The sequence below is a fragment of the Tiliqua scincoides genome, chromosome 7 (assembly GCF_035046505.1).
Source record: "Tiliqua scincoides isolate rTilSci1 chromosome 7, rTilSci1.hap2, whole genome shotgun sequence".
NCBI lineage: Eukaryota > Metazoa > Chordata > Lepidosauria > Squamata > Scincidae > Tiliqua > Tiliqua scincoides.
Genome location: NC_089827.1, coordinates 17,376,285 through 17,394,068, shown reverse-complemented (window position 1 = coordinate 17,394,068; position 17,784 = coordinate 17,376,285). Strand labels below are relative to the sequence as shown.

Below are 17,784 nucleotides of genomic sequence, written 5' to 3'. Positions count from 1 at the left end.
CCCTGTCCCAGGGGTTCCAAAGGGAACCAGACAGGGCGTGCGAAGCGCAGCATCAAGTGCCCTGCCCTCCAGGTAGAACTGGAAGTGGCATCACTGTCCCGGGTGCCAGGGCAGTTGGTTATGGCCCTGTGAAGTTATGTATGGTGCCCAGATGCTAACGTATCTTCTTCCATTTGGTGGTGTTGATTTTTTTGTCCTGGTTTTAAAATAGTTAAAGATGCATTTATGGCAGGGTGGCAAAATCAGGCTCAGGAATGTTGAAAACCAGCTTTGGAACAATATGAAGTTTGGTTCAAAAGCTAATACTCAAACCTAACTATCAGTCTGCTAATGTGGCCAGTGGACAAACACGAGGTGGCATCCCTTGCCATTACCCCAACATTACTCAGTCATCAAATTAAGCATTGCTTAGCCTGGACAGCCCAGACTACTGAACAAAATTTGTTCCCTCTGACAACTTGCACATGCCACACAAAACCAGTCCACTCAGAATCTCTGTGGCTTCTTTCCACTCCAATCTTTTTCTCGCACTACTACTGCACATCAAGACCCTTGTTTCTAAATCCTTAAATATGAGATACCTAAACTCCTCTTGAGTATCACAAAGCCTATACTTAAATACTATATACTGTACCAGGGGGACCAAACTTGCTTAACACAAGAGACATGTATGATAAACTTCAGATGTTTGAGAACTGCAAGAGAGATGCTTGAGAGCCACAGCTCAATAAGCATTTAAATTCTTAAATATATTTATTCATCATGAACATTAAACTTACGTTTTAATCCAGTGGACTCTCAGTTTATACCCAATAAATATAAAGTTTGAAAATTTTTAATTTACCTTTTATATTACTTGTGATGCAAAAAGGAGCTCAGCCAACATATTTCCATGAGCCACACATTATATATCAAACAGCTACATGTGGCTCATGAACTGCAGTGTGGCCACTCCTGTACTAACCCATACTGATTTGTCTGCAGTAAACCCTATGCCTGGGGTTTCCCCTGGAGGCTGGGGATAAGAATAGGCCCTCAGTTTGGCTGTACTTGTCGTACATAGTCCATAGTCTTCCGAGACTAAAGGATGCCAACATGAAACCCTATGCCATTGGGCTCCCTTTTGTCACTGCCTTCCTGTAAATATGATCCATCCAGAATTATTTATGTCAGTGGACTTCAACCTTTTTCCTGCCATGACCACAATAAATAAACAGACGAAGTGTGAAGCAAGGCTGGAAACTATAAGCAAGGATCAGGACTATTGCCGTTTCCCCCCCTCTCAGAAACCTTTAAGGAGAGGGACACAGTGGAGTCACATGGTCAGAACTCTGGAATATGGTCTATAATTTGAATTAGAGCAGCGATTTTCAACCAGCGTGTCACAGCACATTGATGTTTCATGAACAGTCCACAGTGTGCCACTGGAGTTTGGGGGAGAATCATTTATTAGTAGGGCACTTGGGGAGTGTGAACCCCCCCACCAGCAGCATAGTGTGCCTTGTCAATTGTAGAAAAACAAAAACTTGATGGTGTACCTTGTCAATTTTAGCACCTTGTTGGTGTGCCATGAGATAAAAAAAAGATAGAAAGTCGCTGGATTAGACTAACATATTGAGCAATCAAAAAAAGAAGCGAGTTTTCAGATTTCATACAACTTCTTCCAAGCACAAAACTAAGAAAACCACCACTAACACTCCATCCCCTATCTTTTTTTTTTTTTTTTTGCAAACATGTTCTGCTCCCATCACGAAGACTATTGTGAAAAATGTACAAGTCTGTTCCCACCAATAAGTTGCAATGGAGACATATGCCTCCCTTAAACATTTTGTTACTCCATGGTCAATACTAGGGAATTCTTGGCACAGGCAAGTGCTTCTTATAGGAGAAATGTCTTGGGCAGGTTTGAAATGGCTGTGCAAACTCTAAGCAAATACTCCACACCTGAGAGGTAGAAGTCTATAAATCATTCCCAACAATCAATTCTGCTATTTGATTTTGCCCTGACACTTGTTGGGCTTAGTCACTGACACAGAACTGCTATAAAAAGGCCAGGCCACTGGGGAAATTTGGAAACTTCAACATCTGAAAGTGAACTAGATGACCTCCTCCCTTCATTCCTCTTAGTTCTATTTGTCATCCTTAGCATAATAATATGAAGTCTTCCAGGTTTCTCTGCAGGATGATCTTATCTTTAAAAAAAAAAAATCACAAAAGTAGAAAATAAAATGGAAACAACAGCTAGAAATGGGAGTTTTCTAGTTTCCAACGTTATAACTTGAAAAGCAGTGGTAGACCTGCCATTCAATGAATGGGGCAAATGTCCTGGGCACGGAGCCTCGCACACCTCTAGGACCGCGTGGAAGCCTCACTGAGGCTCCCGACATGGTCAGAAACTATGCTTCCAGTTTGCCAAGAGTGCGGGGAAGCCTCTAGTATGCAAATGCAGCTGAGCCGAAAAGGCATGTGTTGCATTGTGGGAAGGTGATCCAAAGGCAAGTGGGAGATAAGTAAAATACAGGTGTGCGCCACTTAGCGACCTACCGGCTTATGCCGGGATCACGTAACCGACAACCACGTATGGCCACGTGGTCTTCAGGGGCACACACCCCAGCCCTCCAAAAGCGAGGGGAGCTCTGCTTCCCTCCTCTCTGGAGGGTTGTCTGAGCCTCGCAGAGGGAGCACATGTCCAAGCACTGCCTCTGCAAGGCTCAGACTGAGGGAAATTGTGTCTCTTACGTGATTGCCAGCTTCCTCCGTAAAACCGGATGTCACGCAAGAGAAATGATTTTTCTTAGTCTGAGCCTTGCAGAGGCAGTGCACATCCCCCTGCTGCCTCTGGGAGGCTCAGACAACCCTCCAGAGGGGAGGGGAGCAAAGCATCCCCTTCCCTGCGGAGGGCTCACATTATGTCAAGCGCCACTTGATTACAGGGATCGCGGTCCCGATCCCTGTCATTAAGTGATGCACGCCTGCATTTTTATTTACCTCTGTGTAAGCCCTTGGGCCCCTACGGGTCTCCTTGGATGTACACCAGCAATTTTTGTGGCGTATGTTCAAGGAGGCAAAAGAGGTTTTTGAAAGAGGGTTTAAGATCTGGCATGTGCCTTTGTTGCCAGACTCACCTTCTCCAGCCCTCTCCCTGCCCCCAATTCCTCCCCCAGACTGTCCAGCTCCACTTCAAGAGCCTCTGATCAATCACTAATCTAGATCAGTGGCTCCCAAACTCCTACAGAGGAGAACCACTTAAGCCTTTGGGGGGAAGCACTATGGCAGCAACACAATCCCCAGGATTGCACCACTGCCGGAGATAGAAGGGGGAGTTAATTACCTACAGCCAGCGCCAACCTCCAGGGGGTGCGGAGAGCCTTGTGGCTGCCTCCACAGGGCTCCCCAAGCCTCCAATAAACTAAAAATAGCAATTGGAAACCACTTCTGGTTTCACGCTCAAGAACTGGAAATGGTTTCCAATTGCTATTTTTGTTAATTGGAGGCTTGGGGAGCCCTGCGGAGGTTTCTGTGGTGCTTACCATACACCCCCCTCGGCTAGCATTGGCTGTAGGTAAGAAACTCCAATTCTGACCCTAGCAACAGTAGAATCCTGGGAATCACATTACTGCCACCTCTGGCTCCTTAAGGGGCCAGGGCCGAGTGCTTCCCTGGCTGGTGGGTCACTACCCATGAGTTTGGGAACCACTGGTCTAAGGATGCATATCTCAACCCCAGAAAGCAGCTTAATTTGTTCAAAGTACCCTCCATCCCAGATCTGTTTTTGCTGTTACAGAAAGCCATAGAATTGAGAGCCTAGTCAGGTAGATAGTGAACTAATAACAAAACTTTTTTTTTCCTCTCTCCAGATCAAACACATATAACACAAATACATTAACCAGCAGGAGTTCTTGGCTCATTACAATAGCTTGTGACTTCCTGCTGGTTAATGTATTGTATTGCATATGTTTGAAGTGAAATTGAGGTGTTAGTCCTCTAAGTGCTTAGAGAGGAAGAATAAAAAGTCTGAACCACAACAAGAATATGAATATTTACTTCTAAAGACTCCCATGGATCCATTCCTCTGAGAAATGTCTCAAGTCTATTTTTGGTACAGAACATGAATCACTGCCTCTCATTCTTCTGAAAAGGATATACATCAAACACATAGCTAATTTTCTTTGCAGTCAATATAGCTGTACTTTAAAAACAAAACAAAACATAGTTACTGCAGAAGAATCCCAAAGAAGTTTCACCAAGGTCACGCTAATCAAAAACGACAACATACAATGACAAAGCACCACCCAACTCAGGGTGTGCACACAAAGAAAAACAGATATTGGTTTAGCAATGATCCAGGAATGGGAAAAAAGTCAGAATGCACATTATGAAGAGCTGCTGGCCATGAAAACATCCCTGCACAATGGGCAGCTACCAACTGTTACCCTGCATATGCCCGATCTCGTCTGATCTCGGAAGCTAAGCAGGGTCAGGCCTGGTTAGTATTTGGATGGGAGACCGCCTGGGAATACTGGGTGCTGTAGGCTTCTACCATAGTCTTTCGAGACTGAAGGTTGCCAACCAATCCTAACCTGCGCTGGAACAGGCAGGGCAGATGGACTGTATCCACTGCAGGATTAGAGGTGGCTATAGTGCAACTTGGGGCAAGGTGATATTTTCCCCCATACTCCAAGTACTGCCCCAGCCATTGCAATGGGGCTACTCTAATCTAAGCCAGCTAAATCGCTGAAGCAGATCCAAGCAGCCCAGGGTTAGTCTGGCCTGCTCAGGACAGGGGTTAGGATCTGGTCTAAGTGCCACAGGCTGGTCCCAACCCACTCCCAGGCCTGACCCGCCCACCCGTCTGCCTTCCTCCACCTTCTCTCTGCCCTGGAAAGCCCCTTAAACACTCTCCCCCACCATCCCCAAACCCCCGTGCCAGTGGCCTGCCACCAGCATGAACTCACCTCCGCTATGACTTGCTCCAGCACAGGGAGGTCAGCGTATGTCCTTGCACCAGACTCGCCGACTTGAATGGAGGTGCAGACATGCCTTACGGCACACGTGCCTTACTGTCAGACATGCCTTATGGTCATATCCCACCAGTTGGAGAACCATTGCCACTTTCCCATTAAGGAGCGGGGGTAGGAGGAAGGTAGCAACGTGATCCTCAAGATTGTGCCACTGCAGGAGAAGAGGGGGCTTTATTAAAAACTTAACTTACCTGCTGACTGGGTTCAAGAGGTATGGAGAGCCCTGCAGAGCCCTCTGCAGGGGGGTCTGCAGCTTGTAGCAAGTAAAACAAAGTGATTGTGACTCACCAGGTTGCAATCCTGAAACCGGAAGTGGGTCCAAATTGCTTTTTTACTTTCTACAAACCACACCCTTTTCTGCACCCCTGGATCCTGACAGCAGGTAAGTTTAAAAAAGCCCTTTCTTCCCCCACAGCAGCGTAATCCTGGGGATCGCATCGCTGCTTCCCACCCTGTCCCTGCAAAGACTTACCCTGGTCCTTGAAATCCCAGAGAGTTTGAGAACCAGTGCTGTACATGCTTCCCTGGGAGTAAGCTCCACTCAACATAGTGGAACTTACTTCTGAGTAGACATGCATCGGCTTGCCCTACAAGTTGCATTCTTTTCCTTTAGGAACCTCCAGGAAGAAATATGACTTGAGCTCTTACTCCAGTAAAATGTTTCAGATGGCCGGTAGGCTGTTTTGGATTAAATAAATACACTTGAAGTACACAGACAATGTCCAAAATATTTTCTTGGGAAATCATCCCTGCTTAAGGTTCACACTCAAATGAAAAACAACACCACTGGCAATTTCCTCTGCTGCTCTTACTGCTGCAGAAATAGTGCGTAGGGCATAATCATAAATCTCTACCAATTCCTGGTAGGCTGTGCATCAAGGTTATATCTCTTATTTGTGCAATAAGACTGGTAAACTAGTATAGAAAATAGAGAAATACAGGAAAAGAGATGGGAAACAATGCTGCCTCGTTACGTAACTAGCATCATGAGAAAAAGTTGGGGCCACAGGGATTTTTAGAACACTGCCCTTCCCTACCTGGTCCTGTCTACTATCATTTCTCCAAATGCTGTAGCAGCTCATGCTTCAGAACCACTAGGATAGCAACTTTCAATATTTTTCTTCTCACCGACTTCTATGGTCTTCGCCTCTTGTCAGTAGCAGACCTCCCATTCAATGAATGGGGCAAATGCCTTGTGCACCTCCAGGACCTTAATGAGGCTCCTGACACAGTTGGAAACTGTGCTTCCGGTTTGCCAGAAGCACAGTTTAAGACCGTGGGGAAGCCTGACATGGCTACTCTGGTTGGTCCTGGAGCTGCTCAAGGCTCCGTGTCACTCCAGGCGAGTGGAGGGGAGTGGCTTCACGGAACTTTGCCCCAGGGTACGTCGATGGGAGTTCCGCCACTGCCTCTTGTGATGTCACTTCCAGCTTCCGGAACACTCTTCCGAATTCTCTAGCTCTGTTTTTAGGGCAACTGTCTACAGCAGTGGTTCTCACATATTTAGCACCAGGACTCTCTATTTAGAATGAGAATCTGCCAGGACCCACCGGAAATGATGTCATGACTGGAAGTGACATCATCAAGCAGGGACATTTTTTAACAATCCTAGGCTGCAATCCTACCCACACTTACCCAGGAGTAAGTCCCATTGACTAGCATTATAGCTTGTTAAAAGTCCAAGCCTGTAACATTTCCCCAAATGCAGTCACGTACCATGGTAGCATCAAGTCTAATGTATTAAAAATAAAATATTGAAATGAATGGGAACCCACCTGAAATTGGCTCACAACCCACCTAGTGGGTCCCAACCCACAGTTTGAAAAACACTGGTCTATAGGAACGAATTGTCTGTCCCTCTTCCTCCATTGGCAGATACGGCAGAGGAAGAGAGACAATTTGTTACTACAGACAGTTGTCCTAAAAACAGAGCTATAGAACTCGAAAGAGTTTTCCAGCTATTTTCAACCGGTGTGCTCCAAATTTCTGTGGCACACCTGCAGACCTTTTGAGGCACACCATATGGAAATCTCTGCTCTCGGAGATTACTCTGAGGAGAAGGGGGAAACACATGGACTTTGCTTTAGAGAAACTAGTCGGGAACACGTAACTTCACAGTAAGACTGGCACAAGCAGAACACACCAAGAAGGGAAGCAACATGTCCATAAAAAAATACCCAGACACACTTTTGGTTCATGGTTTCCTGCATGGTATTACTTCCCAACTGGTGCATGTTATACCTATGTGTGATACCTTACTCCTCAAAATTGACACAGAACATATCAGAAAAATCAAACTGTTGGAAAGGTATGACCAAAATACAATGTTGAACATATGCAGTTGCTCATTGTTGTTGCTATAAGTAATTATCTTGCGCTCACTGAATTTTCAGGAGAGTGACTAGAAAAGAGCCTTTATTATTCACTAAGGGCACAATCCTATCCTGTTCTGGAACAGGCAAGCCAAGAGGCAAGCGCTGTATCCAGTGCAGGATAGGGGCCAGAATCGGCTCAGCCAGAGGCAAGGGGAAACTTTTGCCCTTACCCCTGGGCAAGGCGACCTGGCCCCATGGGTCTCCTTGGACCTGTGTCACCTCTGGAGGTGACGCAAGCCCAAGGAGAGCAGAGCGACTTCAAGCCATTCTGAACTCCCCGGGAACGGGGGTTGGGATCCAGCATAACTGCCGGATCCCTGCCCCACTTCCTGCTGCCCCACCTCCCTCTGCCCTAGCAGAGGTCTATTAGGCTCTTTGCAGGGAGGGAGGGTTGTGGGGTTGTTGCCCCGGCCAGAATGTTGCACTGCCCGAACGAAGGCTCTCCTGCCTTCCTGTGGCTCCATTTGGCTCCAAAGCAGAACCATTCTGGTGGTAGGGGGGCATGATGTGATGAGGCTGGGGTGGGGGGATAATGTGTTGGTGTCATCACAACAGGCCAGCATGGACATCTGTGAACCTGGAAGATGCAAGAGGCAAAGGAGAGAAGTCTCTTCCTCCCATGAGTTTTATTATATGCATATGCCTTTAATGTGCACATTTTTGAAAATTGAAAATGCCTTTAACGTGCACATATTTGAAAATTAAACTACCTCCATTTTCTATTATTTATTTTAAATCTCTTCAGCTTTAGTTCTTAGTTACGTGAAGAAGAAGGTGTACATAAATCTTCCATGTTCTCTGGTGCTTCCTGGGCTGTCATAGGCTAGCTCAGAAATTGTTGAATTCTTTCAAAGTAATATTTTTCGGGCTGTTAATTTGGAGAGTGTGTTATGGCCCTTGGGTATTCGGTGGAAAAATAAAACTGGAAACAGTTAAAGTATTCCATTTAAAATAGCTGTTGCTGTGCATGAGTAATTTTTGATTTTTTCCCTTCCTTCCGTAATCTATTAGATTTAGGAGTACTTAGACTTTCTAAAGCAGCTCGGAGGATATGGCTGGCTGTAACTGCTTCCCCCTGAGCTGTTATGGTTGGTCATGTCAATTATCTGTGAATTTAGAAGGATTTACACAAAAGATAGTAATGAGTCTGTGTCAGAAAATAGCCAGGCACGTGGAGCATTTACACATACTCAACCAAAATTGCTCAGATGAAGATATGCCTTCTATTATGTCAGCTCTATTTGTACAGGATAGATTAGCTTTCCATTTTTAAGCCACTGAAAAAGGAAGGTTGGGTGTTTAATGCACAAACACAGCAACAGGGGGTGGGAGACAAAAGCTCAGGTCCTGCGGCTGTCTGCTGTTGATCACCTTGGTCTATGAGCTTGGCACAGACAGCCCACTTGCTCGTGTCACAGTTCACCTCTCTGAGTAGGATGCTAAATGCTATAATAAATATCTCCATCGCCAGGGTTGTCATCTGGAAGGCTCTAACTTGGCTTGCCTGATAGCCTTTTCCTGTTAAACCAATATTAATACTAGACAGTGGATGTATTTCAGTGGATATATACATGAATTAACACTGCAAATGACCAATGTCCACCATTTTTTCCCCTGCTAGGAAAGGCATCAATCATAATGTTGGTATTTTGGGAATTGGATTTAGACATGGAAGATCCAGACAGGAGCTTCGGGGGCCAATTCATCATTGGCAACCTTCAGTCTCGGAAGACTATGGTATTGCGCTGTGAATGGTGGTTCTGGAACAGTGTCCAGTGTGACTGAAAAGGCCGATTCGGGAGTGACAATCCCTTCCACACTGGGAGCAAGTGCAGTCTGTCCCTGGTCTGTCCCCCTGGCTATGGGCCTTCCTTCTTTGCCTCTGCCTCAGTCTGTTGGCCAAGTGTCTCTTCAAACTGGGGGAGGCCATGCTGCACAGCCTGCCTCCAAAACATTTTTGTGAACCTCCCCCACCCCAGCAGCTCCTACTCACCAGGAGGAGCTGCAGTGGCAAGGCATCCAGCAGCAGTGTCACCACCAACTGTTTCAAACTAATAAGACCCAGGGATGGATGGGATGGAAGGCCGTCAAGAGGCAATGCTCTGCTTGCTGCGCTCTCCTCACAAAGCCTTGGCGTTGATGATTCCATGCTAGAGCACCAGCTACAGACCAAAGTGCTGACTGCAGTGCGGGTGCTCTGCTCGCTGCCCCAGGGCAGCCACACCCAACCATCATCATCATCATCATCAACAGTATTTATATACCACTTTTCAATGGAAAGTTCACAAAGCGGTTTACAGAGAAAATCAAACAAAAATACGAATGGCTCCATGTCCCAAAAGGCCTCACAATCTAAAAGGAATTGCATGGGGCCCAATTTGGCCAAAGTGCCCTACGATTCAGTCCTGGATTCAGGTTCAATTGCTCACTCATCCATGAAGCTTTCTGGGTGACCTTGGGACAGTCACTATCTCACCTACCTCACAAGCTGGTTGTGAGAACAAAAGGAGGGAAGGAACCATGCATACCGCCCTCAGCTCCTTGAAGGAAGGGCTGTATAAAAATGTGAAAAATAAATCAAAATAAATCTGAGGATCAAACTAGAAATCTTGAGAAATATACAGCTGCCACTTAAAAATTGCAATCATGTATTAAACTCTTTCATCAGCTTCCATAATATCTAGAACAGTGTTTCTCAAACTTTTAGGGAGATTTACTCCCTAAGTAAGTTTTTGCGGGGGATGGGCGAGGGCAGTTATGGGATCATCCCCGGGTTTGCAGGTAATTTGCAGGCTGGATAGTGTCAGGCCCTGAAGTCTTGGCCTGACTGCACACAGCATCATGGGAGGAGATGATGCAACATCTGGTGATGCATACCGGGTGACTGTCACCTGGTGAGTCACCCCATATGCCATCAGAGTGACTTTGCACTTTTAGTACGCTCTGACTGGCTATAGCCAGTATATAGTCCAGCGAGGGCAAGCTGGAGTGTGGGAGATGGAGAGTGGAGTTTGTGCCGAAGGCTACGTCAGTGTGATCCGTGAATTGTGTGCTATCTGGACTGTTGCTGTATATATTGTACATAGTAAAGAGACGTTTGGTGGAGGACTTCTGCTGTGTGTCATCTTTGTTCCCGGGAGTGCCTACGCTCTGACCTTAAGAGATAGGTAGAGAGTGCAGCCGGACTGCTGCTTGCTGCGGAAACTATACCCGCATCGTAACAGACGTGATCCCCAAAGTCACGTCACTAAGGGGGGTGCTTTTACTCACACAAGGCTGCAGGAGGTGACGGGAGCCCCGCGTGGCCCTCCTGGTAGCAAGAACTTGGCAATCCAGAAATGAGTTAATGTGACCTTCCTGCTTCCTGTTACTGTTTGCTCTCCACTCTAACTTTGAAAATACAGCGTTTTCCAAAAGTCTTGAGAACTACCAGATGTTCCTTTTGCCTAAGACCTCTGCCTAAACAACGTACATTTCACGACATTCGACACTGCATTTTCATACACTTATGATACCGATTTAGTTAAGCAGGCTATATGACATTTTTTAATGAGGAGGTTCAAAGTGACCATGATGAATGTCCTGTTTCCGCCTACCAATTTTTTTACCTATTTTTCCTGTGGGTTTTAGCATTTTTAACTCCCCTGAAGCTCCTGTGCAGCTTGGTTCAGTAGCCTAAAAAGCTGCTACAGCATCCTTTGCAAGCAACCTGTGTCTTCTGTTCCAAAACTCCATTATTTTCCAAACATGTACTGGATACGAATTCAGCTTTTCTTTCTGTCTAGAATGGATACCCCCTCTCCAGGATTGGCACACACTGGGCAGCCAGTCTTGACCATCTAGGTCAAGGGGGTGAGATGGAGAGACCGAGTGGGTTCCCCTTTTCCCTATCTTCCACCTTGCTGTCATCACTTACATATTTCCCAGCCCACAGGAAGTGGGGGTTGTTCTTGGTCAGTTGTCTGACTGGCGTGTTTGTGGGAAGCCTTCTCCCAGAAGTTCCTTTCCCTGGCAGTGACATACAACATGGGGGGACGGACGGACAAAAAACCAATTAGAGGTGTGCCTCCCGAGAATACCTCCAAATCTTTTAAGTGTCACAAATGCGTATCAGTTAGATGGATAGATGTGGAAACCCATAGAATTCTTTTATTTTGGGGGCGAATAGTCAATTTTGTTTACAGTTCTGAAATATTTTTTAACATAACCTGAGATTCTTGAGAAAAATTCAAACTGCAAGCTTTATAATAAAAAAAAGATACAAATATAAACAGGAAAGCCAAACATAACAAGGGGAGAGCCAATATTCTAAGTTAATTCTGACAATTTATCCTTAATTCATCCAGGTGTTCAAAACTATCTCCAGGGCCTCATATACATATTAAGAGTGTGACATGCATTTCTGTACGGGGCACATTTAACACTAGCATGCTTGCGGCTGCCAAATTATCGCACGGTTAGAGAAAGCGCTGTAGTGTCTGGTCACCAATTGGCAGACACAGTTGGTACCACAGATGGACTTGGCTCCCAGATGCAGCTTCTGGAGAAAATAAAATTTGCAAAGAAGAATTCCCAGATGATACAAGCTTAGTGCAGTTCCTACGGGCTTAGTCAGAAGGATGCTTCATTTTGGCATGGGTTGGAAAGCTGCAGTCTGGATACCACCTGAGTTCCTATTCGGAAGCTCATCTTCTTGTAAGATGAATAGTACACAGTGGAGTCCAGCACTGACTAGGGATTCTATTATCTTGACATCCTTTACCTTACAGCTTCACTTGGCACCCTCTACCACTTTGAACCCATATACAGATACTGGAGCTATAACTTAGCCAAGATAACACTGTAAATAAATGTTATACGACCATAAGGTTTGATTTCAGAAAATTCTTTTAAACAGAGGCATGAAAATCTTGTGTGTCCTGCCTCCATAATCTCAGATTGATAACATAGCCTGCTCTGTTAAACAAAACATTGGTGTCAGTAGCTGAACTAACTGTTCCAATGTCCGAATATCAAATATGACTTAGTTTTACCTCGGCACACACATGCAGCTTTTAATTCCACAGAGCTGCATCAAGTTTTCATATTCAGAAGCAGCTATCACAAGATATTCAGCCTTAGCAAAGGCCCAGATCCTAACCCACTTTCCAGCATTGGCATAGCTGTGCCAATGGGATGTGTGTTGCATCCTGCAGTTGGGGGGGGCAGTCACGGAGTCCTCCTCAAGGTAAGGGAACGTTTGTTTCCTTGCCTAGGAGCTGCATTGCCCTTATGTCAGTGCTGGAAAGTGGGTACGATTGCACCCAAAATCTCAGAAGTGTTTACAAAGCCAAGTAATGGTCCCTCACCAGATGCTTAAAAAAAGCATTCCCTTTAAAAATGTTTTAAAAAGAAAAAAAATGTTTTCCTTGTCTTAGCGCCAAAAACCGTGCTGGCTGCAGGGTAGTCTTTGGCACTACCTGAAACTACGTCCAAGGGAAACACTTCTGCAATTCATTCTGAGGTGCACAAGGGCACTTCAGTCACAGTTTTTTTTTTAACATGGACCCAAGTATCTGCAGATTTCAGGGCGAACCCGGGAACTGAGGGACTACAGTACAGGTTGGGTCTCGTTATCAATTGAGGTTCCATTCCAGAACTCTCAGTGGATAAAAAAAAATCAGTGGAAAAATAGCTTCAAAGAACCACTTTCAGGTTTCTTGCTCCTCCATTGTGACCCCAGAATGCATTGGTATAGATCTTATACTGCATTTAGTCACTAGATGGGATGAACAATGGAATCAAATGGAATGAAATTAGGGCTGAATGCAGTATTGTGTCTATAATGATGCATTCTGGGGTCACAATGGAGGAGCAAGAAACCCAGAAGTGGGTCTTTAAAACTATCTTTAACCCCGAGAAGCTTGCAACCAATGCTGTTTAACAGTATGAAGGTAGGAAATGGGATTTTAGTGCTTTTTTTCCTTTGTTTCAAGGCATTTAAAGGTAGAACCCGGTATCAGTGGTAAGTCGAATCAGTGGATGCCAAATCAGTGGATAACAAGGCATGACCTGTATATACTTTTCATAGCTAGTGTAAAAAAAAAATACTAGAAAAATTCACCTGGTAAAGACTAAAATGGCAAAGAAAGAAAAAAAGAATTCTATAGAACAGTTCATGGTATTTTATTTGCCACATCTCTCATGGAACAAGAGACTTACAATCCATTACAGATTCCCCAGTGAGATAGTCACGGGACAAGTCTTGTGATGCAACGAAAAAGTGGTCACCAACAATTCATGTGAGGAAAACTATTACATTAGCAGCTAAGGAAGTGACCACTGATTCAGGAGCTGGAGTGCACTTCTCAGTTCCATAAAAGTGACAAAATTTTGCCAATGAGTCTACGTAATATATTGGTTAAATGACTAATGTAAAATCAACAATAATGTTGCATTGGATGGGAACATACCTGCACATGCCAAGATATGTGTATAACTCTTCCTTGGATAAACTCATGTTAAAGGATCCTTATAGCCCAATCCTAACTTAATACCTCCCGCTGATGCAGCCATACCAATGGAACATGTGCTGTATCCTGCAGGCAGGCAGTTCTGGAGGCCTCTTTGAGCTAAGGGAACCTTTGTCCCCTTATTCCGGGGTGAGCCTCCACTTCCCTGAAAGGTCTACTCAGACCTCAGCCAGCTCTTTAGCTGGCACAACCAGATGGGCCCGGCAAGGTGGATCAAGGCTGGGAAGGGAGACAGGATATCAGGACAGCCACTGCTGCCAATATCTGTCCCCATCTACCATAAGAACATAAGAACAGCCCCACTGGATCAGGCCATAGGCCCATCTAGTCCAGCTTCCTGTATCTCACAGCGGTCCACCAAATGCACCAGGGAGCACACCAGATAACAAGAGACCTCATCCTGGTGCCCTCCCTTGCATCTGGCATTCTGACATAACCCATTTCTAAAATCAGGAGGTTGTGCATACACATCATGGCTTGTACCCCGTAATGGATTTTTCCTCCAAAAACTTGTCCAATCCCCTTTTAAAGGCATCCAGGCCAGTCTCAATCACCACATCCTGTGGCAAAGAGTTCCACAGACCAACCACACGCTGAGTAAAGAAATATTTTCTTTTGTCTTTTCTAACTCTTCCAACACTCAATTTCAGTGGATGTCCCCTGGTTCTGGTGTTATGTGAGAGTGTAAAGAGCATCTCCCTATCCACTCTGTCCATCCCCTGCATAATTTTGTATGTCTCAATCATGACATGTCCTGTACCCTTGACATGTCCTGGAACTTACCTTGTTCTTCCCTCTCCTTGCCCCATTCTGCCTACTCTCCATACTGACAATGTGACATCACTGTAAGCTGCCATGACACAGTTGCTGCCTCTTGCCTTTTCTGGTGGTAGTCTGGTTGCATGTGACAGTGTGTTGCATTTTGTGATGCAGGAAGGCTGCTGAACTGCTGGAATGCAAGTTTTGACACTGCAGCAGCCTCTTAGGATTGGGACCTTAGTAAAGGAACTATAGACACACACTCATTGAATAAGTAATAATAAAAATATGAGATTTATGATTGTAGAATGCTAGAACAATTTCCTGGCAAATTTGGCTACACTGTATTGTCTTGGAAAAATGGAAACTAAAATAAAGTCAACACCTTTGAAGTTTTCCTTACCCTTTCACCATCAAATAAAACCCTGCAGTTACTGATGTCGCCTACCGAAGAGGTGCCTATGGCAATGAGTTCATACATCCATTTTAAAAACGTCTTGTCGCTCAGATTCATTGGCTGCATTCAAATCAAAAATGCTAGAAGATATTAAGCATGCCTAGATTTTATATTTGCACGACAACAGGAAATTACATTTCCTGTACTCATTTTGATTCATTTCTTGACTCGCTATACAGAAGATTGTGGAATTACAACATATGGAAGATAATGGAGATCGGGGTAAACCCTCAGGGGAAACATTGGTCAAAGTTATAGATTCAACACAAAGAATAAACTCTTAGGACTTGGAGTTTCCTTTTGCAGAAATGCTGGCATTCAAAACCCTAGACAACCTGGAAATAGTGCAGGAACTGATGAAACAATCTTTTGTGTTGGTTTGTAAAGATCAGAGTAGATTGAGCTTCTGGTCTAATGGCCACTGGCTCCGATATGCTTTTTTGTTTAGTAAATAGCAATAATGGGCAAAGGATGATCAGGACTGGGCCATGACGCAAAGGGAAAGAAGGGTATAACCCTGCTGCGTATAACCCTGCTGGCTGGGTGTAACCCAGTAAACCAGGTTACATTGGAAGCCACCCAGTTTGGTGGCTTCCACAGCAAAGGGGAACTTCCATTCCAGAGCAAATAGTAATTGTGGAGTGTTTTTGTGATCGATCTGGATTGAGGTCATAGCTAAGACAAAGGGTTAAAGCACCACATTGCGGCCACAACGGCTGCTATTTACTAAGCAAGCAAACAAGCATGTCACAGCCAATGGCACAATTAGCATAATATGTGGCTTGGTCATCAGAACAACAAAACCAGTATACCAAAAACAGTCCAAAACAAAAGAAAACTCAAAAGAAATGAATCAAACAGCATCCTTATAAATGTGTCTATTCAACAGTCCATTACCCCTGTTTGGTTTGTCCTACGTCACCGCGGCAGAGAATTCAAAGATTTTTCAAAAAATTGTCGAAGGTTAAATTCAGTGGCAACTCCAGGCATGATGCTTTGGGACCTCTGAATACGTTTGCAAAATAAAACAGCTACATTGAATGCTTAAGAATTCAACCTTCTGAGGATCAGTACAGGTTTGCCCCTTATCCACAGAGGTTCTATTCTGGACCCCCCCCCCCAACGCAGATAGCCAAGACAGTGGATATGGGTGAACATCCATCCTCATAGTCCCAAGGAATTGCCCCCCCCCCCACCAGAGGCAAGGAGAACTTTGCTTCCCTTACCTCCGGAGGAGCCTCTGAGCTCAGCAGAAGTTGAGGACATCCATCCCCAGCTTCTGCCAAGCTCAGATAGAGGTCTGCAGGTAAAAAACACTACTACTGGTTTCACAGAGGAAACCAGAAGTGACATTTTTAATGCCTTATAAGCCCTTCAGGTCTTCCCTAGGCTTCCCAATGCCTTAAAAGGCATGAAAAATGGCACTTTTGGTTTCTCTGTGAAACCAGAAGTAGCATTTTTTTTAATCTACAGAGCTCAGTCTGAGCTTGGCAGAGGCCAGGGATGGACATCCTTGGCCTCTGTGAGCTCAGATGCCCTGCTGGAGGCAAGGGGAGTGGAGCTCCCCTCGCCTCCAGGGGAGGTGCATGTGGGTGTGTGCATGCTGGGGAGGGCAGACCCGATCTGTGGATAAGCGGACTCGATTCATGGCCCCCCTGTACTATCAGCCTGCTTAGAGTGTTGCTGACGAGTGACACAAGAGTTGAACTTTGTCTCAATTATTCCAATCAACAATTTCTCATGCATTTATGTTAATGTCAATTCCCCTTAAGACACCCAAACTTCTTTTTTAAAATTGGAAAATATAGACAAACTGCATAGAAAAAGTTTTTTCTTGATGAGAGCAAGCCTTATCATGTGGACCAACACAACTCCAGAAAGACAAGCCACAAGACAAAACTTTGTACACCTGTCTCTCTGGAATGAACAATATAGCTCCTTGACGCTGCTGTTTTGCTGTGTTTGGAAAGCCTGTTTTTTGTATGTCTGATTCATCAAAACAATTAACATTGGAGGCCTTTGGAAATCATTTTCAGCAGATAAAACAATCATGCCAAGTCCTGGTAAAAGCTCTCCACTGTTCCATATTTGCACAAATTGCCTTGCATTTCAGATGATTTTTATGTACATTTAATCACTAAAGATTAATTAGGTGGCATCTAGAAGCCAGCAAAATACCGAAGAGCTAACTTCAGTTTAAGTGCACATGCAGCTAAGTTGTGGTTTTTTAAGAACAATTTTAATTAAAACTACTGGAAAAATCACCCAGCTGAAAATATTAGGAGCTTTGGGATGGGCTTAGCATAGCTAATTAATTGTATATTTAATCAAAGCAGCCTTTGGCTGTAATTAATAATCTATTTTCCTCTGGTAATAAATATAGTAGTCCTGAGAAAGGGAATATGTAATTTGCTGAATGCCAGATGTACAGAATATTGGTGCTGGGGGAAAAAAAAAAAAAAAAGATTAGCGAAACCCAAAGCTTCGGAGTCAGGATTGTTTCACTGTTAAATAATTAACACTATTTTGAAAAGTCAGTTTTAAACATCTTGTCAGAACAGCAGCTTATGAAATAGATTCTCCCCCAAACCTTTGGCTGCTATCAAGAGACGCAGGAAAGCAGGCAACAATCTGTTGGAGCCCAATCCTTGAGGAAAACC

At 44.7% G+C, this 17,784-nt stretch overlaps 1 protein-coding gene and 1 pseudogene across 1 annotated transcript in view; one reads left to right on the top strand and one right to left on the bottom strand.

The window, feature by feature from the left end:
* Positions 1-17,784, bottom strand: part of PDZRN4 (PDZ domain containing ring finger 4) — a 159,575-nt gene that overhangs the window by 69,431 nt on the left and 72,360 nt on the right. The window lies entirely within an intron of this gene.
* LOC136658071 (5S ribosomal RNA) lies at positions 4,419-4,535 on the top strand (annotated as a pseudogene).